This window comes from Hyla sarda, chromosome 1 (assembly GCF_029499605.1).
Source record: "Hyla sarda isolate aHylSar1 chromosome 1, aHylSar1.hap1, whole genome shotgun sequence".
NCBI classification, from domain to species: domain Eukaryota; kingdom Metazoa; phylum Chordata; class Amphibia; order Anura; family Hylidae; genus Hyla; species Hyla sarda.
In genome coordinates, this window is record NC_079189.1 from 541,164,270 (window position 1) to 541,181,716 (window position 17,447).

General features: G+C 43.6%; 1 protein-coding gene across 4 annotated transcripts in view; it reads left to right on the forward strand.

The window, feature by feature from the left end:
* Positions 1 to 17,447, forward strand: part of ADAMTS6 (ADAM metallopeptidase with thrombospondin type 1 motif 6) — a 333,735-nt gene that overhangs the window by 31,992 nt on the left and 284,296 nt on the right. For 2 of the 4 annotated variants that reach the window (XM_056541253.1, XM_056541289.1), the window contains exon 1: positions 5,124 to 5,466. The exons of 1 other annotated variant lie outside the window; for it this stretch is intronic. The gene's annotated coding sequence lies outside the window, so the exon portion shown is untranslated. Of the gene's footprint in view, positions 1 to 5,123; positions 5,467 to 8,524; positions 8,546 to 17,447 lie in introns of those variants that run through there. One more of the 4 variants, XM_056541273.1, reaches the window with a different exon arrangement.

Here is a 17,447-nt window from a genome sequence, read left to right on the forward strand (position 1 = left end):
AGCCAACATTTACGGCCATGACTGTATAATGGAATTATCTACATTATATAAAAAGATTTTGTTAATGACAGGTACACTTTAATTGTGTATTGTAACTGCTATTGCTCTCTAAATGGCACTATTGATTGGGGTACCCCAGTTGCTTGCGGTAAGGGGGCAATTTCAGCTGGCACTGTTCTTAAGGGAACCCAACTTACTGTTGTTAAGGGGTAATTTATGGATGGCACTATTTATAAGAGCATTATAAAAGGGGGCATGCTGGCTGCAGTTGTAAATATGACCCATAATTGAGAACTTTTCTTGAAATTCGTCCCAAGATATTTATTTATTGGGGGAACCCTCTAGTTATGCTGCTATTTATTCTGGAAGTCTCTAGTTGCGTATGTTAAGAGACACTCTGGAACTAATTATGGGAGAACCCTTTAGTTGCTTTTACATGTGCACAATAGCTGCTACTGTTAAGGGGGCACTCTGGATGTCAGTATTTATGGGGGATACTCCTGTTGCTAGTGATAAAGGATCAATCTTGGTTAGATTAACTGATAAGGGAACACTAGTTGCTAGTGTAAAGGGTCAATCTCAGTTGGCACTATTGATGGGGAACTCTACTTTCTATTGTTAAGGGGCAATTTCTGAATGACTCCTTACTGTTAAGTGGGCACTTTAGCTGTCACAGTTTACATGTACAGTCCCTTGTTGCTGGTGTTAAGTGGCACTCTGATATGGCAGTATTTATCGGGGAACTCTCTTGTTATTAATGTTAAAGGGCTATTCGTTGACCAGCATTATTTATGGGGGACCCCTCTAGTTAATCTTTAGTGGGCGCTTTCTTGTTGGTACTATTAATGGGGGAACCCTCCAGCTGCTGTTGTTAATGGACACTCTGGATGGAACTATTTATGGGGATCCCCTATAGTTATTCTTAAGTGGGCACTCTCTGGTTGCCACTATTTATAAGGAACCCCTCTAGCTGCTGTTAATAGGCACTCTGGATAGTACTACTTATTGGGGACCACTCTAGTAAAAGTTAAGTGGACACCCTCAGGTATGCACTATTTATGGGGGACCCCTTTAGTTAATGTTAAGGCGCAGCACACTATGTCTGCCACAGTTTTTTGGGTGAAGTCTCTAGTTGCTTGTTTTAAGGGGCACTCTGGCTGGCAGTATTTATGAGAGAACAGTAGTTGCTATTAAGTGTGTACTCTTGATGGCACTATTGATGGGGGGAACTTACTATCTATTGTTAGGAGGACACTCTCTGGTTGGAATTGTTACGCTACTAGTTAAAGGGGTTCTGGTTTCCATTATGACAATACTAGATATGGTGGCACTTTCTGGTTAATATTATGACACTGCTAGTTATGGGGGCACTCTCTGGTTGTCATTATGACAATACTAGTTATGGGGGCACTCTCTGGTTTCCATAATGACAATACTAGTTATGGGGAGCACTCTCTGGTTGTCATTATGACAATACTAGTTATGGGGGCACTCTCTGGTTTCCATCATGACAATACTAGTTATGGGGAGCACTCTCTGGTTTTCATTATGACTATACTAGTTATGGGGGTACTCTCTGGTTTCCATTATGACAATACTAGTTATGGGGAGCACTCTCTGGTTGTCATTATGACACTGCTAGTTATGGGGGCACTCTCTGGTTGTCATTATAACACTGCTAGTTATGGGGGCACTCTCTGGTTGTCATTATGACAATACTAGTTATGGGGGGCACTCTCTGATTTCCATTATGACACTGCTAGTTATGGGAGCACTCTCTGGTTGTCATTATGACAATACTAGTTATGGGGGCACTCTCTGGTTGTCATTATGACAATACTAGTTATGGGGGCACTCTCTGGTTGTCATTATGACAATACTAGTTATGGGGGAACTCTCTGGTTTCCATTATGACAATACTAGTTATGGGGGCACTCACTGGTTAATATTATGACACTGCTAGTTATGGGGGCACTCTCTGGTTGTCATTATGACAATACTAGTTATGGGGGCACTCCCTGGTTAATATTATGATACTGCTAGTTATGGGGGCACTCTCTGGTTTCCATTATGACAATACTAGTTATGGGGAGCACTCTCTGGTTGTCATTATGACAATACTAGTTATGGGGGCACTCTCTGGTTTCCATTATGACAATACTAGTTATGGGGAGCACTCTCTGGTTGTCATTATGACAATACTAGTTATGGAGGCACTCTCTGGTTTCCATTCTGACAATACTAGTTATGGGGAGCACTCACTGATTGTCATTATGACAATACTAGTTATGGGGCACTCTCTGGTTTCCATTATGACACTGCTAGTTATGGGGGCACTCTCTGGTTGTCATTATGACAATACTAGTTATGGGGCACTCTCTGGTTTCCATTATGACACTGCTAGTTATGAGGGCACTCTCTGGTTGTCATTATAACACTGCTAGTTATGGGGGCACTCTCTGGTTGTCATTATAACACTGCTAGTTATGGGGGCACTATCTGGTTGTCATTATGACAATACTAGTTATGGGGGGCACCCTCTGGTTTCCATTATGACAATACTAGTTATGGGGGCACTCTCTGGTTGTCATTATGACAATACTAGTTATGGGGGCACTCTCTGGTTGTCATTATGACAATACTAGTTATGGGGGCACTCACTGGTTGTCATTATGACAATACTAGTTATGGGGGCACTCTCTGGTTGTCATTATGACAATATTAGTTATGGGGGCACTCTCTGGTTGTCATTATGACAATACTAGTTATGGGGTCACTCTCTGGTTGTCATTATGACAATACTAGTTATGGGGGAACTCTCTGGTTGTCATTATGACAATACTAGTTATGGGGGCACTCTCTGGTTCTCATTATGACAATACTAGTTATGGGGGCACTCTCTGGTTTCCATTATGACAATACTTGTTATGGGGGCACTCTGGTTGTCATTATGACAATACTAGTTATGGGGGCACTCTCTGGTTGTCATTATAACACTGCTAGTTATGGGGGGCACTCTCTGGTTGTCATTATGACACCGCTAATTATGGGGGCACTCTCTGGTTGTCATTATGACAATACTAGTTATGGGGGCACTCTCTGGTTGTCATTGTGACAATACTAGTTATGGGGGCACTCTCTGGTTGTCATTATGACACCGCTAGTTATGGGGGCACCCTCTGGTTGTCATTATGACAATACTAGTTATGGGGGCACTCTCTGGTTGTCATTATGACACTGCTAGTTATGGGGGCACTCTCTGGTTGTCATTATGACAATACTAGTTATGGGGGCACTCACTGGTTAATATTATGACACTGCTAGTTATGGGGGCACTCTCTGGTTGTCATTATGACACTGCTAGTTATGGGGGCACTCTCTGGTTGTCATTATGACACCGCTAGTTATGGGGGCACTCTCTGGTTGTCATTATGACACTGCTAGTTATGGGGGGCACTCTCTGGTTGTCATTATGACACTGCTAGTTATGGGGGCACTCTCTGGTTGTCATTATGACACCGCTAGTTATGGGGGCACTCTCTGGTTGTCATTATGACACTGCTAGTTATGGGGGGCACTCTCTGGTTGTCATTATGACACTGCTAGTTATGGGGGCACTCTCTGGTTGTCATTATGACAATACTAGTTATGGGGGCACACTCTGGTTGTCATTGTGACAATACTAGTTATGGGGGCACTCTCTGGTTGTCATTATGACACCGCTAGTTATGGGGGCACCCTCTGGTTGTCATTATGACAATACTAGTTATGGGGGCACTCTCTGGTTGTCATTATGACACTGCTAGTTATGGGGGCACTCTCTGGTTTTCATTATGACACCGCTAGTTATGGGGGCACTCTCTGGTTGTCATTATGACAATACTAGTTATGGGGGCACTCTCTGGTTGTCATTATGACACTGCTAGTTATGGGGGCACTCTCTGGTTGTCATTATGACACTGCTAGTTATGGGGGCACTCTCTGGTTGTCATTATGACAATACTAGTTATGGGGGCACTCTCTGGTTGTCATTATGACACCGCTAGTTATGGGGGCACTCTCTGGTTGTCATTATGACACTGCTAGTTATGGGGGCACTCTCTGGTTGTCATTATGACAATACTAGTTATGGGGGCACTCTCTGGTTGTCATTATGACACTGCTAGTTATGGGGGCACTCTCTGGTTGTCATTATGACACTGCTAGTTATGTGGGGCACTCTCTGGTTTCCATTATGACACCGCTAGTTATGGGGGCACTCTCTGGTTGTCATTATGACACTGCTAGTTATGGGGGCACTCTCTGGTTGTCATTATGACACCGCTAGTTATGGGGGCACTCTCTGGTTGTCATTATGACACTGCTAGTTATGGGGGCACTCTCTGGTTGTCATTATGACACCGCTAGTTATGGGGAGCACTCTCTGGTTGTCATTATGACACTGCTAGTTATGGGGGCACTCTCTGGTTTCCATTATGACACCGCTAGTTATGGGGGCACTCTCTGGTTTCCATTATGACACCGCTAGTTATGGGGGCACTCTCTGGTTTCCATTATGACAATACTAGTTATGGGGGCACTCTCTGGTTGTCATTATGACACCGCTGGTTATGGGGGCACTCTCTGGTTTCCATTATGACACCGCTAGTTATGGGGAGCACTCTCTGGTTTCCATTATGACACCGCTAGTAATGGGGGCACTCTCTGGTTGTCATTATGACACCGCTGGTTATGGGGGCAGTATAATTGTAGTCATCCTGACCAGTGGCCGCACTAGGAGACCCTCTGTAGATGCCACCACCATAGTGTCAGCAGAGAAGCCCTTTGTTCTCTCAGGGGACTGCTCAGTCTATCTCCCCTGTGCGTCCCCTTTAAGTCGCAGCATCTAGAGCCCAGTGCGGTGTCCCCGCTATGGGGAGGGCTGCCCGGGACCCCACCGACCGGTGTCTGGACGCCCCTGCCCCGACACAGCGGGACCGATCCGTCCTCCTCCCCTGCCTGCACCCCTCCATCCCCATCCCCCGCCCCGCGGCTCATGCGCACTGGCAGGGAAGGGGGGACAGTGACGTCACTCTCCCCTCCCACTTGCTGAGCTGCCAAAAAAACTGATGAGAGCTAAAGTTGGCTGCTGGCCGATGGTGTCTATGAGTGGCCGCTCCAGCTCCTGCACAGGGCTCTCTGCTCTCTCCTCAGCCACATGCACTTGCACTGAAAGCTGCTCATACAAGGCAAGGCAGGAAAACACACACAACCCTATAATAATAGTAATAAGAGCTGCATAATGCTGCCAGCACTGTGATCACCCCCTGTAATACCCTGTGTAGGTGCCAGAGGATGGTGGTGGCACCAGGACAGGGCTGCTGCTGGATGCTGCTGCTGGAGGAGGATATGTCTGGTGTCTGCACAGGGAATACACAGTGAATGGCCAGGGTCTGTGCTTATTGCCACTAATAGAACATGAAAGAGGTAAGAGACCATTCCTCCTCTATACAGCCTGTGTGCATCCTATATGCCCTCTCTGATTCATTTACCATCTGCCTGCCCATTCTGCCATGGATGCCATGCTGTGAATTGTGTGATGGGAGTTTGGGGCATATGTCATGCCAGTGTTTGGGGCAGTCTTGTAGTTTCATTGTATCAGATGTGACTTATTATTGTTACATTGTATTCTGTCAGTTTGTGCACAGGATGGCAGGGCTCAGGGGTGAGATGCTAGTGTCAAGGAGCTTGCAATCTAATGGTTAAATGTGTCAGGGTTCTAGATGTGTTTAGCTATGTGTGCACAGGAGCTTGCAATCTAATGATGAGATGTCAGAGATGTGCATATGTATTAAGATGTGAGTGCCCAGGAGCTTACAATCTAATGATATGATGGCAGATATGTGCATATGTATTAAGATGTGAGCGCCCAGGAGCTTGCAATCTAATGATATGATGGCAGATATGTGCATATGTATTAAGATGTGAGTGCCCAGGAGCTTGCAATCTAATGATATGATGGCAGGGGTGTAGATGTGACTATAGATGTGAGTGCCCAGGAGCTTGCAATCTAATGATATGATAGCAGGGGTGTAGATGTGACTATAGATGTGAGTGCCCAGGAGCTTGCAATCTAATGATATGATGGCAGGGGTGTAGATATGACTATAGATGTGAGTGCCCAGGAGCTTGCAATCTAATGATATGATGGCAGGGGTGTAGATGTGACTATAGATGTGAGTGCCCAGGAGCTTACAATCTATTGATATGATGTCAGGGGTGCAGATGTGACTATACATGTGAGTGCCCAGGAGCTTGCAATCTATTGATATGATGTCAGGGGTGTAGATGTGACTATAGATGTGAGTGCCCAGGAGCTTGCAATCTAATGATCTGATGATGAGATGTGTCAGAGATGTGCATATGTATTTAGTTGTGATTGCCCTGGAGCTTGCAATCTATTGATACGATGTCAGGGGTGTAGATGTGACTATAGATGTAAGTCCCCAGGAGCTTGCAATCTAATGATGAGAAGTGTCAGGGGTGTATATATGTATTGAGATGTGAGTGTCCAGGAGCTTGCAATCTAATGATGTGATATCATGGCTGTAGAATTTATGCCCAGGAGCTTACAATCTAATGCTGTAATGTTAAAGGGATATCTATGACTTTAGATGTGAGTGCCCAGGAGCTTACAATCTAATGATGAGATGTCAGGGGGTATACATATGTCTATAGATGTGAGTGCCCAGGAGCTTACAATCTAATGATGAGATGTCAGGGGTATACATATGTCTATAGATGTGAGTGCCCAGGAGCTTACAATCTAATGATGAGATGTCAGGGGTATACATATGTCTATAGATGTGAGTGCCCAGGAGCTTACAATCTAATGATGAGATGTCAGGGGTATACATATGTATTTAGATGTGAGTGCCCAGGAGCTTACAATCTAATGATGAGATGTCAGGGGTATACATATGTATTTAGATGTGAGTGCCCAGGAGCTTACAATCTAATGATGAGATGTCAGGGGGTATACATATGTCTATAGATGTGAGTGCCCAGGAGCTTACAATCTAATGATGAGATGTCAGGGATATACATATGTCTATAGATGTGAGTGCCCAGGAGCTTACAATCTAATGATGAGATGTCAGGGGTATACATATGTCTATAGATGTGAGTGCCCAGGAGCTTACAATCTAATGATGAGATGTCAGGGGTATACATATGTCTATAGATGTGAGTGCCCAGGAGCTTACAATCTAATGATGAGATGTCAGGGGTGTAGCTATGTATATAGATGCTGAATCACAGTTCACAGGAACTTGCAATCTAATAATGAGATGTGAGTGCCAAAGACCATGCAATCTAATTGAATGAGATTCTGATTTGGTGTCAGGGAGCTTGCAATCTAATAATACAAGGTTCTGTGCTGTAGAAGTGGCAATACTGTAAAGCATTGTTGTCCTAGCTGTTGCAAAACTACAACTCCCAGCATGCCCTCTCTAACCTGTGGCTGTCCAGCTGTTGCAAAACTACATCTGGCAGCATGCCCTCCCCAATCTGTGCCTGTCCAGCTGTTGCAAAACTACAACTCCCAGCATGCCCTGACAGCCTGCGGCTGTCAGGGCATGCTGGGAGTTGTAGTTTTGAAACAGCTGGAGAGGCACATATTGGGGACTCACCACGTTACAGGCTAAGGGGAGAAGAAATAGTGTCACAGGAGCTTACAATTTAATCTGAATCTCATCAAAAGGTAAAAAAAAGAAAGTGTCAGGGAGCTTGCAGTCTAAAGTGGTAGTGGAGGAGAAAAAGTTCAGTACTTAGGCAATGGAAGTGAAGCCAAGTTTTATGCTTCATGTATTAGAGAGAAGAAGAAAAAAAAAGTCTACTTAAGAAGTCAGTCAGACAAGTGCATAGTTTGTGTCTGGACTCAGACGGGCAGCATTAATGCGTTCGCTCAGTCTGATGCTCTAGGATATGTTAAGCTCTTAATAGACTAATCAAAGAGATGTAAGAGATGTGGTTCTCGTTTTCATCTTGCCACTTGGGATCTCCGAGACTTTTAACACCGCACGGTCTCAGATATACGTGTGTGTGTGTATTTATGCTGCAGCCATCATAGGGAGTTCAGATTTTGGCTGTGGAGAGCTGAATTGGAGGAGAATGTATATAGAGAGGTTATGTGAGGTTGAACCTCACACTCCCCCCACCCCACCGCTTCCAAGCTGAATTTCACTAGACATTCTATTTGGGTGCCAGAGTTCTACGGGACCCACAAGGCAAGCCAGTCCTGCTGTGACTGTAAAGAATAATTTATAGGGTTATTAGCAGTTTTTACTTCTCTCTTCTGCAGCTGTAGGTTTATGTAACAATTTATAGGTGCCATACTGCCAACCTGTTGACGTCGTCTAGATGCCTTGAGAAGTTGTGTGTCTTCTGCTCCAGTCTTGGACAGCTGTCATGATGCTTCCTTACTATAACACTCTGGATATTAGTGGTTGTAGTTTACTGGACAGCCAGAATGACTCTACGTCCCACATGGAGCCTCCTTTTACCTGTATGTAATGTATTCCTTGGATTCGGCTAATTTCTTCCAGTCTTGCAGTGTAGATGTTGAGGAGCATAGAGAAGGATTGTTATTATCTGAACTGCCGGTGTGTAAGGCAGTTTGGGATGGTGCCAGCTGTCTGGGTCACACGCGTTTTATCCAAATAGATTTAGCGCTGCTGATGGATGGTAAGAGGAAGATCAGCTGGAGCTAGGCTAGACTCCTAACCAGCCCCCCCCCCCCCACCACCACTACCCCCACCCCGTATGTGGTTGCAATTTTCTCCACTTTGTGAAAATAGCAGAGTTCATGAAGAATTAAGAAGGAAATGGTCTTTTAGCGATAGTGTTAGATCATGGATGACAAATGAAAGCAAAAGAAGCAGAACCGTCTACTCTTAAAGCTGTAGAAGAAACACAGCGCCCTGTTATGTGGAAGACTGTTGCATATTTTGGGGTTCTTCTGGATTATCCGCATACGATGACCAAAATATGTTCTAAATTAGGAAGCGCATGGTAATACTTCAACACCGTGAAGCTCAGTGGCCAGTGGGATCTTCATTATTATCTACTTTTATCAGGGTGTGTTCACACGTTCCAGTATTAAAAGGGATTGTACAGCGAAAACTAACTTATACCCCATCCACACGAGTGCTGTACTCGTGTAACTCTGGCTCTTCCATAGAGATTCATGGAGGGCGGGGTACTTTTAATTCCTCGGGGATTGATGACCCTGAGGTGCCAAAACTTACTGGGTGTAATAGCTCACTGAGTGGACGCACTGCACCACACACTCTTCACCTTTTGGCACTCACCCCTTTGATTCCCGACCTTCTGGCTAGGATCAGGGACATTTTTATAGATCCGGCTAGATGTCCGGGCCGTAATCTCACAGTACACATTCACTTATTTATTTGTTTGGCTTTTGATCACTGTGCCACTTTATGCGTGTTTGTACATCACTAGGATTTGTCAGGGTGCGGTAAGCCCTTCTGGGTGTCCCTCCTGGCAGTTCAGGGGAGGTGTGTGTTGCCATTAAGTTTCGTATCTCCCTGCAAACCCTGGGCATTTCTGCATGGGCAGTATTCCATTAGTATACAGCTTTGCGAGCGGATTCTTGGGCTAACGACTAGGTTGAAGCCAGGAGCACTTGTGGTCCCTTAGTAGCTTCAACGGAAAGGGACATTGAACCTGGACCCTTGCAGGTGCCCTTTGGCCCAGAGGGGAAGGGTGGTTTAGTTTGGGGACCTCTCTCCTTTTAAAGAAGGGCTTTGCGATGGACCACATCCTCTTGCACGTTTTTTTGAGTATAACACATTTGCACTTTTTTCTTGCACTTATGATAGAGAGCACATTTCACAGCTATAAAAAAATAGGGGATAAGTTAGTTTTTGCAGCAAAACCCCTTTAATTGCAATTTTTGAACATAAAGCCAGGGACACATCATACATAAAAAACACCTATAAAGTAAAGACTGAGGCTTCTCTTTACACAACCATTCCATGGCTCTAAATTCAATAATTGCAATTAAAAACCTGAACATGTGAGCACAACCTGAATGTTCTGGTTTATTGAGTATTCTAAGGCTAGGTTCACACTATGGAATTTCTGCCTGAAATTCCGCTTTGAAATTGCAGGCAGAAATTCCGCTTACTAAAATGTATAGTGTAGTGAATGGGTTTCCATTCACAAATTCTGACTTGGGAATTTGTGAATGGAAAATCCGCATGGAAATTTCCGCCTGTAGAATGGCGTTGCTCATTCTTCAGGCGCAAATACTCGCAGAACACATTGCAGTCTATTGGAGACAGATTCAGTCGGCGCTGGCCGCACTCGGAGTCTCCGGGTGGAAACTTTCTGCCCGGAGATTCCGCAGTATGAACCTAGCCTAAAGTATTGGGCAAACCCCTACGTGGCTGGCTGAAAGTACATATTCAATATCACCAGTGGTTCTATTGCTTTGGCCAGTAAGGGTCAATTAATATGTGTCATAGTTGCAGGACTTTGCCTTATTCAAATATATCTGCAACATATCTGTTAGGCTGGGTCCACACTACGTTTTGTCCCATACGGGAGCGCATACGGCAGGAGGGAGCTAAAAGCTTGCGCTCCCGTATGTAACCGTATGCGCTCCCGTATGCCATTCACTTCAATGAGCCGACCGGAGTGAAACGTTCGGTCCGGTCGGCTCATTTTTGCGCCGTATGCGCTTTTACAACCGGACCTAAAACTGTGGTCAACCACGGTTTTAGGTCCGGTTGTAAAAGCGCATACGGCGCAAAAATGAGCCGACCGGACCGAACGTTTCACTCCGGTCGGCTCATTGAAGTGAATGGCATACGGGAGCGCATACGGTTACATACGGGAGCGCGAGCTTTTAGCTCCCTCCTGCCGTATGCGCTCCCGTATGGGACAAAACGTAGTGTGAACCCACCCTAACATGGATGGAAAAAAAAGTTCCCAGTCCTTTCTGTGAGACCAGACTCCATATATGACTTTTTGTGATGGTAGATAACTATTGACTTAGGACGGAGTTGGTCTTGTTGCTCCTGATTGTGTTGAAGGTGGCACTTTGTGTTTTGGTACTTGAGCTTTTTGCCACTGTAGGCCTTGCCAGGAATGGTGTTCGCTGGGAGATGTTTTATTGTTTGACCATTGGTTTGGGTTATACCCCTTAGCCACAACGTTGCACCCTACATATCTGTAAATGGATGCCATGTATGATGAACCACCTATTACTACTGGGTTATGGAATTCAGGATCAAGGGGGGTCATCAAATTTGCTCTTTGTTGGGCACAGCTACCTACTGATTTATTTCTGTAAACTTTTAGTACGTTCTGGATCAATCTTTCCACCAAGAGGCTAAAAACTTCTTGCAAGTTCTCTTTACGTCATGCTGTCCATTTGTTGGGTTGTGTCTCCAGTGGTATGGCATGTTGTCATCTTGACCATATTGCATCACACTAGTTCACAGATGGCTGCCACAATGTAGGACATTTCATCTGGTGTCTGGAAATCTGATATAGAAAATCTTGTTGACTTAATACATTGAAGACATCCTAACGGGAAGTGCGTGCTCCATTTCTCCAGATATTCAGATCTGCAGATGATCAGAAAAACAATGTCGTCTATGTGACACTTTAAATAATATTTTTAGCTTTTTTTTTTCATCTAATGTGAACTCTGAAATTATCATCTAGTGGCAAACATTTTGTTTAGTAATCCTTGTTTTCCCAATTTCTACACTCATGCTTACTTTGGCCCCAGTGTGGACATGGACAGTCGCTCCATCATTCAGGTCTCTAGGCTATCATGGGCTGTAGGGTAGGTAGCAGATGACTAGGGACCCTACATTGCATTACCCTGATAAGCATAGAATCTATGCATTGGAGCTGCCTAATATTAAAGGGGTATTCCAGGAAAAAACTATTTTTTTTTTTTATATCAACTGGCTTCAGAAAGTTAAACAGATTTGTAAATTGCTTCTATTAAAATTTTTTAATCCTTTCAGTAATTATCAGCTGCTGAAGTTGAGTTGTTGTTTTCTGTCTGGCAACATTGCTCTCTGCTGACATCTCTGCTTGTCTCGGGAACTGCACAGAGTAGAAGAGGTTTTCTATGGGGATTTGACTCTAAACTGGGCGGTTCCTGAGACACGTTAAGATTTTTTAATAGAAGTAATTTACAAATCTGTTTAACTTTCTGGAGCAAGTTGATATATATATATATAAAAAAGTTTTTTCCTGGATAATCCCTTTAAGGTCAGGTAACCTAAGCAGGTTATTTGCTTAACTTGGTATTACCTTTTATGACCTCTGAAAGGGGTATTCCGGTGGAAAGAAAATGTTTCCAAAAATGTTTCTAGAAAGTTATACAGATTAGTAAATTACTTCTATTTAAAAATCGTAAACCTTCCAGTACTTATGCTCCATAGGAAGTTGTGTAGCTCTCTGCTGCCACCCCTCTCCGTGTCAGGAACTGTCCAGAGAAGGAGAGGTTTGGTATGGGGATTTGCTCCTGCTCTGGACAGTGCCTGACACAGACAGAGGTGGCAGCAGAGAGCACTGTGGTCAGACTGGAAAGAACTACCCAACTTCCTGTGGAGCATACAGCAGCTGATAAGTATTGGAAGGATTAAGATTTTAAAATAGAAGTAATTTAGAAATCTGTATAACTGTCTGGCACCAGTTGATTTACAAACAGTTATTTTTTTTCTACTGGAGTACTCCCTTTAAGGTTTATATTCTATCCACTGCAATATTTCCCAAGCAGGCTGTCTCCAGCTGTTGCAAAACTACAACAACCAGCATGCCCAGACAGCCTTTGGCTGTCCGGGCATGCTGGTAGTTGTAGTTTTGCAACAGCTGGAGGCGCCCCAACTTGGGAAACACTGATCTACTGACCTACTCTTTCATTTTGATACACTTTGTGGTCACCCTGTCCATCATTAAAGCTATTGTTAACTACTGTAGCCTTGTGTTGTCTACACCGGTGACACCCTAGGTAGTTGAACTCATGATAAATGACTTGAGTTGCACACCCTTGATAAAATAGTTCTGTAAACCAGCTGTGCATAAGAAGCCCGCTTCTGGATGCTTTGCACGGTTGACACATTAGCTGCTAGCATTTCAGGTTTTATTGTAACCTGTAGCAGACAGAAATGCATGTGTTAAAAAGATAAAGGACTTGTAATGTCTTTTAAAGGTGCAACCGTATTAACCGTATGCTCAGGCCCTCTAGGCTATGTAGCTATAAAGATCCTTCACTGCTTTCTACAAAAGTTATTTCAACCTTACAGAAATTTGGTACTAGGTTTTATTATATTTGTTACTAGATTTTACAGTTTATTCGGGCAGCATGAGGCTAGAGCCTTATAACTTCATGTATCCCTCAATTGGATGAATAGGTTTTGCGTATTGCATTATTACATCCCATTGTCCCATAACCAAAGCATTACACCCTACATATCTGTAAATGGATGCAATGTATATTCAACCAACTATTATTGCTGGTGGCATAACCAGATAAATAAGCAGCGTTGGTTAAAGGGTCCTCAGGGCATGACGGAGTTTCTTCTCTTAAAGGGGTTATCCAGGAAAAACTTTTTTTTATATATGAACTGGCTCCAGAAATTAAACAAATTTGTAAATTACTTCTATTAAAAAATCTAAATCCTTTCAGTACTTATGAGCTTCTGAAGTTAAGGTTGTTCTTTTCTTTCTAAGTGCTCTCTGATGACACGTGTCTCGGGAACCGCCCAGTTTAGAATAGGTTTGCTATGGGGATTTGCTTCTAAACTGGGCGGTTCCCGAGACACGTGTCATCAGAGAGCACTTAGACAGAAAAGAACAACCTTAACTTCAGAAGCTCATAAGTACTGAAAGGATTAAGATTTTTTAATAGAAGTAATTTACAAATCTGTTTTAACTTTCTGGAGACAGTTGATATATAAAAAAAAAAGTTTTTTCCTGGATAACCCCTTTAACCCTTAAAGGGGAACTGACAACAGTGTCACCCACACTAACCTGAATATACAGGTAAGTAGTGCGGGTTATACTGATTTAAACGCTTTTTATCGGGTGTAAATCGGTGGAGCCATTTAGGAGATATTCATCTTGTAGCTAATATGGTTTTTACTTCTTCTGTGCACTGGAGGCTGCTACTGCTGTATGTGTAAAGCTTTCTCCCGCCCACTCCGGGTGATAATACTGCCCCTTCTACTGATAACTCCTTCATAAATATTCATCCCCTCTTCCTCAGCATGTCCGTGGAAGGGGCGTGGTTATCAGCCAGAGTGGGTGGGAGAAAGCATTGCACATACAGCAGGGGCCGCCTCCAGTGCACATAAGAAGTAAAAGCCATATTAGCAACCAAATCAATATCTCCTGATCGACTGCACTGATTTTCACCAGGTAAGAAGCGTCACCTCCACTATCTACCTGTATATTCAGGTTAGTGGAGGTGCCCTTAAATACATTCTGGACCTAACCTTCTAAAAACGGGTCAGAACAGTTCATGTAAATTCTTTCTACATCACAAGTGTCTGGCAGTCATAGCAGATTAGCTGGCGGTGGATGAGTAATGTAAAGAGACCCTTAATTCACAGCCCCTTAATTTAGTTTATGACCTGGAAAACAAAAACTTCCATCCAGGACCATCCATTCCTAGCTCACGTAAAGCCAGTTTAAAGACACCAAATGGAACCATGTTGCTTGCCATGTCATAAGATCAGTATTCCCTACAACAGTGACCTGCAATAGCTAGAGAACTCCCTCTTTAAAGGGGTACTTCCGTGGAAAACTTTTTTTTTTTTAAATCAGCTGGTGCCAGAAAGTTAAACAGATTTGTAAATTACTTCTATTAAAAATCTTAATCCTTCCAGTACTTTTTAGGGGCTACATACTACAGAGGAAATACTTTACTTTTTCGATTTCTCTGTGTCATGACCACAGTGCTCTCTCCTGACATCTCTGTACATTTTAGGCACTGTCCAGAGCAGGAGAAAATCCCCATAGCAAACATATGCTGCTCTGGACAGTTCCTAAAATGGACAGCCGAGGTCAGCAGAGAGCACTGTGGTCATGACATCAGAGAAATCTAAAAAGTAAAGCATTTCCTCTGTAGTATATAGCCCTTTAAAAAGTACTGGATGGATTAAGATTTTTTAATAGACGTAATTTACAAATCTGCTTAACTTTCTGGCACCAGTTGATTTAAAAAAAAAAAAGTTTTCCACGGGAGTACCCCTTTAAATCATAGTGGAGAAAGCAAAGAGAAGCTCCCAATCAGCTCAACCTTCTATTGCATGGTCGCATATTCCTTGACATAATACATTCTTCCTGCAGTTAGTAATGTTGACCCCCACCCACAGTTTGTATTTTAGGGGTCCATATAAAAATGCAATGTAAACACTTCAAGGGGATCTGTCAGCAGTTCTGAGCCCTCAGACTGCTGATTGTTTCATATAGAGGACAATGAGGAACGTTCCAGTCATGCTCATTGATCAAAAAAAGTTTTGAAGTGCACCGTCTTGCTGTGTACTGCTATTGCAAGTGCCCAGGAGCCTGATCTTCCATGATAAGTGCCCTGAGCGGTCCACCAGCCCCTCCTCTCAGCCCTAAGTGACAGCTCTAGTGGTCTCCTGGTTGGAGGTTAGGACTGAGCGTTCCACCAGCCCCTCCTTTCAGCCCTGAGTGACAGCTCTAGTGGTCTCCTGGTTGGAGGCTAGAACTGAGCATTTCACCAGCCCCTCCTCTCAGCCCTGATTCACAGCTCTAGTGGTCTCCTGGTTGGAGGCTAGAACTGAGCATTTCACCAGCCCCTCCCCTCAGCCCTGATTGACAGCTCTAGTGGTCTCCTGGTTGGAGGCTAGAACTGAGCGTTCCACCAGCCCCTCCTTTCAGCCCTGAGTGACAGCTCTAGTGGTCTCCTGGTTGGAGGCTAGAATTGAGCATTTCACCAGCCCCTCCTCTAAGCCCTGATTGACAGCTCTAGTGGTCTCCTTGTTGGAGGCTAGAACTGAGCATTTCACCAGCCCCTCCTCTCAGCCCTGAGTGACAGCTCTAGTGGTCTCCTGGTTGGAGAATAGAACTGAGCATTCCTCCAGACCCTCTTCTCAGCCCTGAGTGACAGCTCTAGTGGTCTCCTGATTCAGACATGAGAGGAGCGGCTGAGGTAGTGCTTGGTGCACAGAGCTCTAGGCACATATCGTGAAGGCTCCTCCACCTGGGCACTTGCGATAGCAGTGTACAAGACACTTTAAGCCATTTATAAAAGTCAGACCTTTAGGTATGTTTTACCTACTCTCCGCCCTCTCTATGGAACTGTCAGCAATTTTGATGGCTGAAACCTGCTGACAGATTCGCTTTATTACATACCTGCATGCTGTACCCAAATTGAGTTTATCCTGCAACATTTTCCCTCCAGTGTGATGAATTTACAATGCTTAATGCCAGACCCATGACTATAATTTTATATGAAGGGCTCAGAAGGACAGGGTCAGGTACATAAAATATCGTCATAAAGATGTCAGGACTTATTTTATTGAAATGTTCAACACTGTAAATTAAAGGCATTTCACTTGAACAGTTCTACGTAATTTCTAGCATATCGCCGGCATAATGGAAACCAATCATAACTGTGTTTTATGTTTCTGCCAGAAATCTGCAAGTTCATATTGGATTTCCCATCATTAATGTAATAATGTATATGGGCAGATTCTGTCTACCAGTTCTGGCATCAGACCAATGGCTTTTTTTGTTGCACTGCAAGATTCTCTCTTATCCTCTTTGCTCCTGTTGCTTTTTGTCTGGGTGACGTTATCCTCTCTGCCACATAAGTTTAGCTGTGCCCAGCAGCTTTGTATTCCTCCCTTTTGTGCTCTTTCAGCCTGAGACTCTTTTCTAAAGCGGTTACATACATAAGAGGTGCTGCTGGGATGAGAAACTCAGAGGCACATTTGATATAAACATGGGGGTCTGATCTACTGGCTGCTGTACGCATAAACAAATGGTTAATAAATCCTGTAACATTTGGCATATTCATGATGGATCTCTGTGCAGGTGTTGAGGGTTTCATCAACGTGATGATCCTATTGTATTTACTTTATATTGTGTGGTTTTGTTGCGTCTTTTTTCTTCTTTTTTTTTTTTTTTGCATTTTGATTGGGGAGCTAATTGAGAGACATGCAAGTTCACCGATCAAAACAGAAAGCACATGTTAAAAATACAGTGTAAACACACCAAATATTGGGTGATAGGCTATATGCGATTTCAAGTTTTCAAGTTCTTTTGGAATATTGCATTTTTAAATTCTTTTGGAATATTGTTTTTGTTGGTTAGTGCATTTATTTAGAGGCATTGTGTATGCATTCTTTAGTATACCATATGCTCCAGACTGTACAGACTGTATA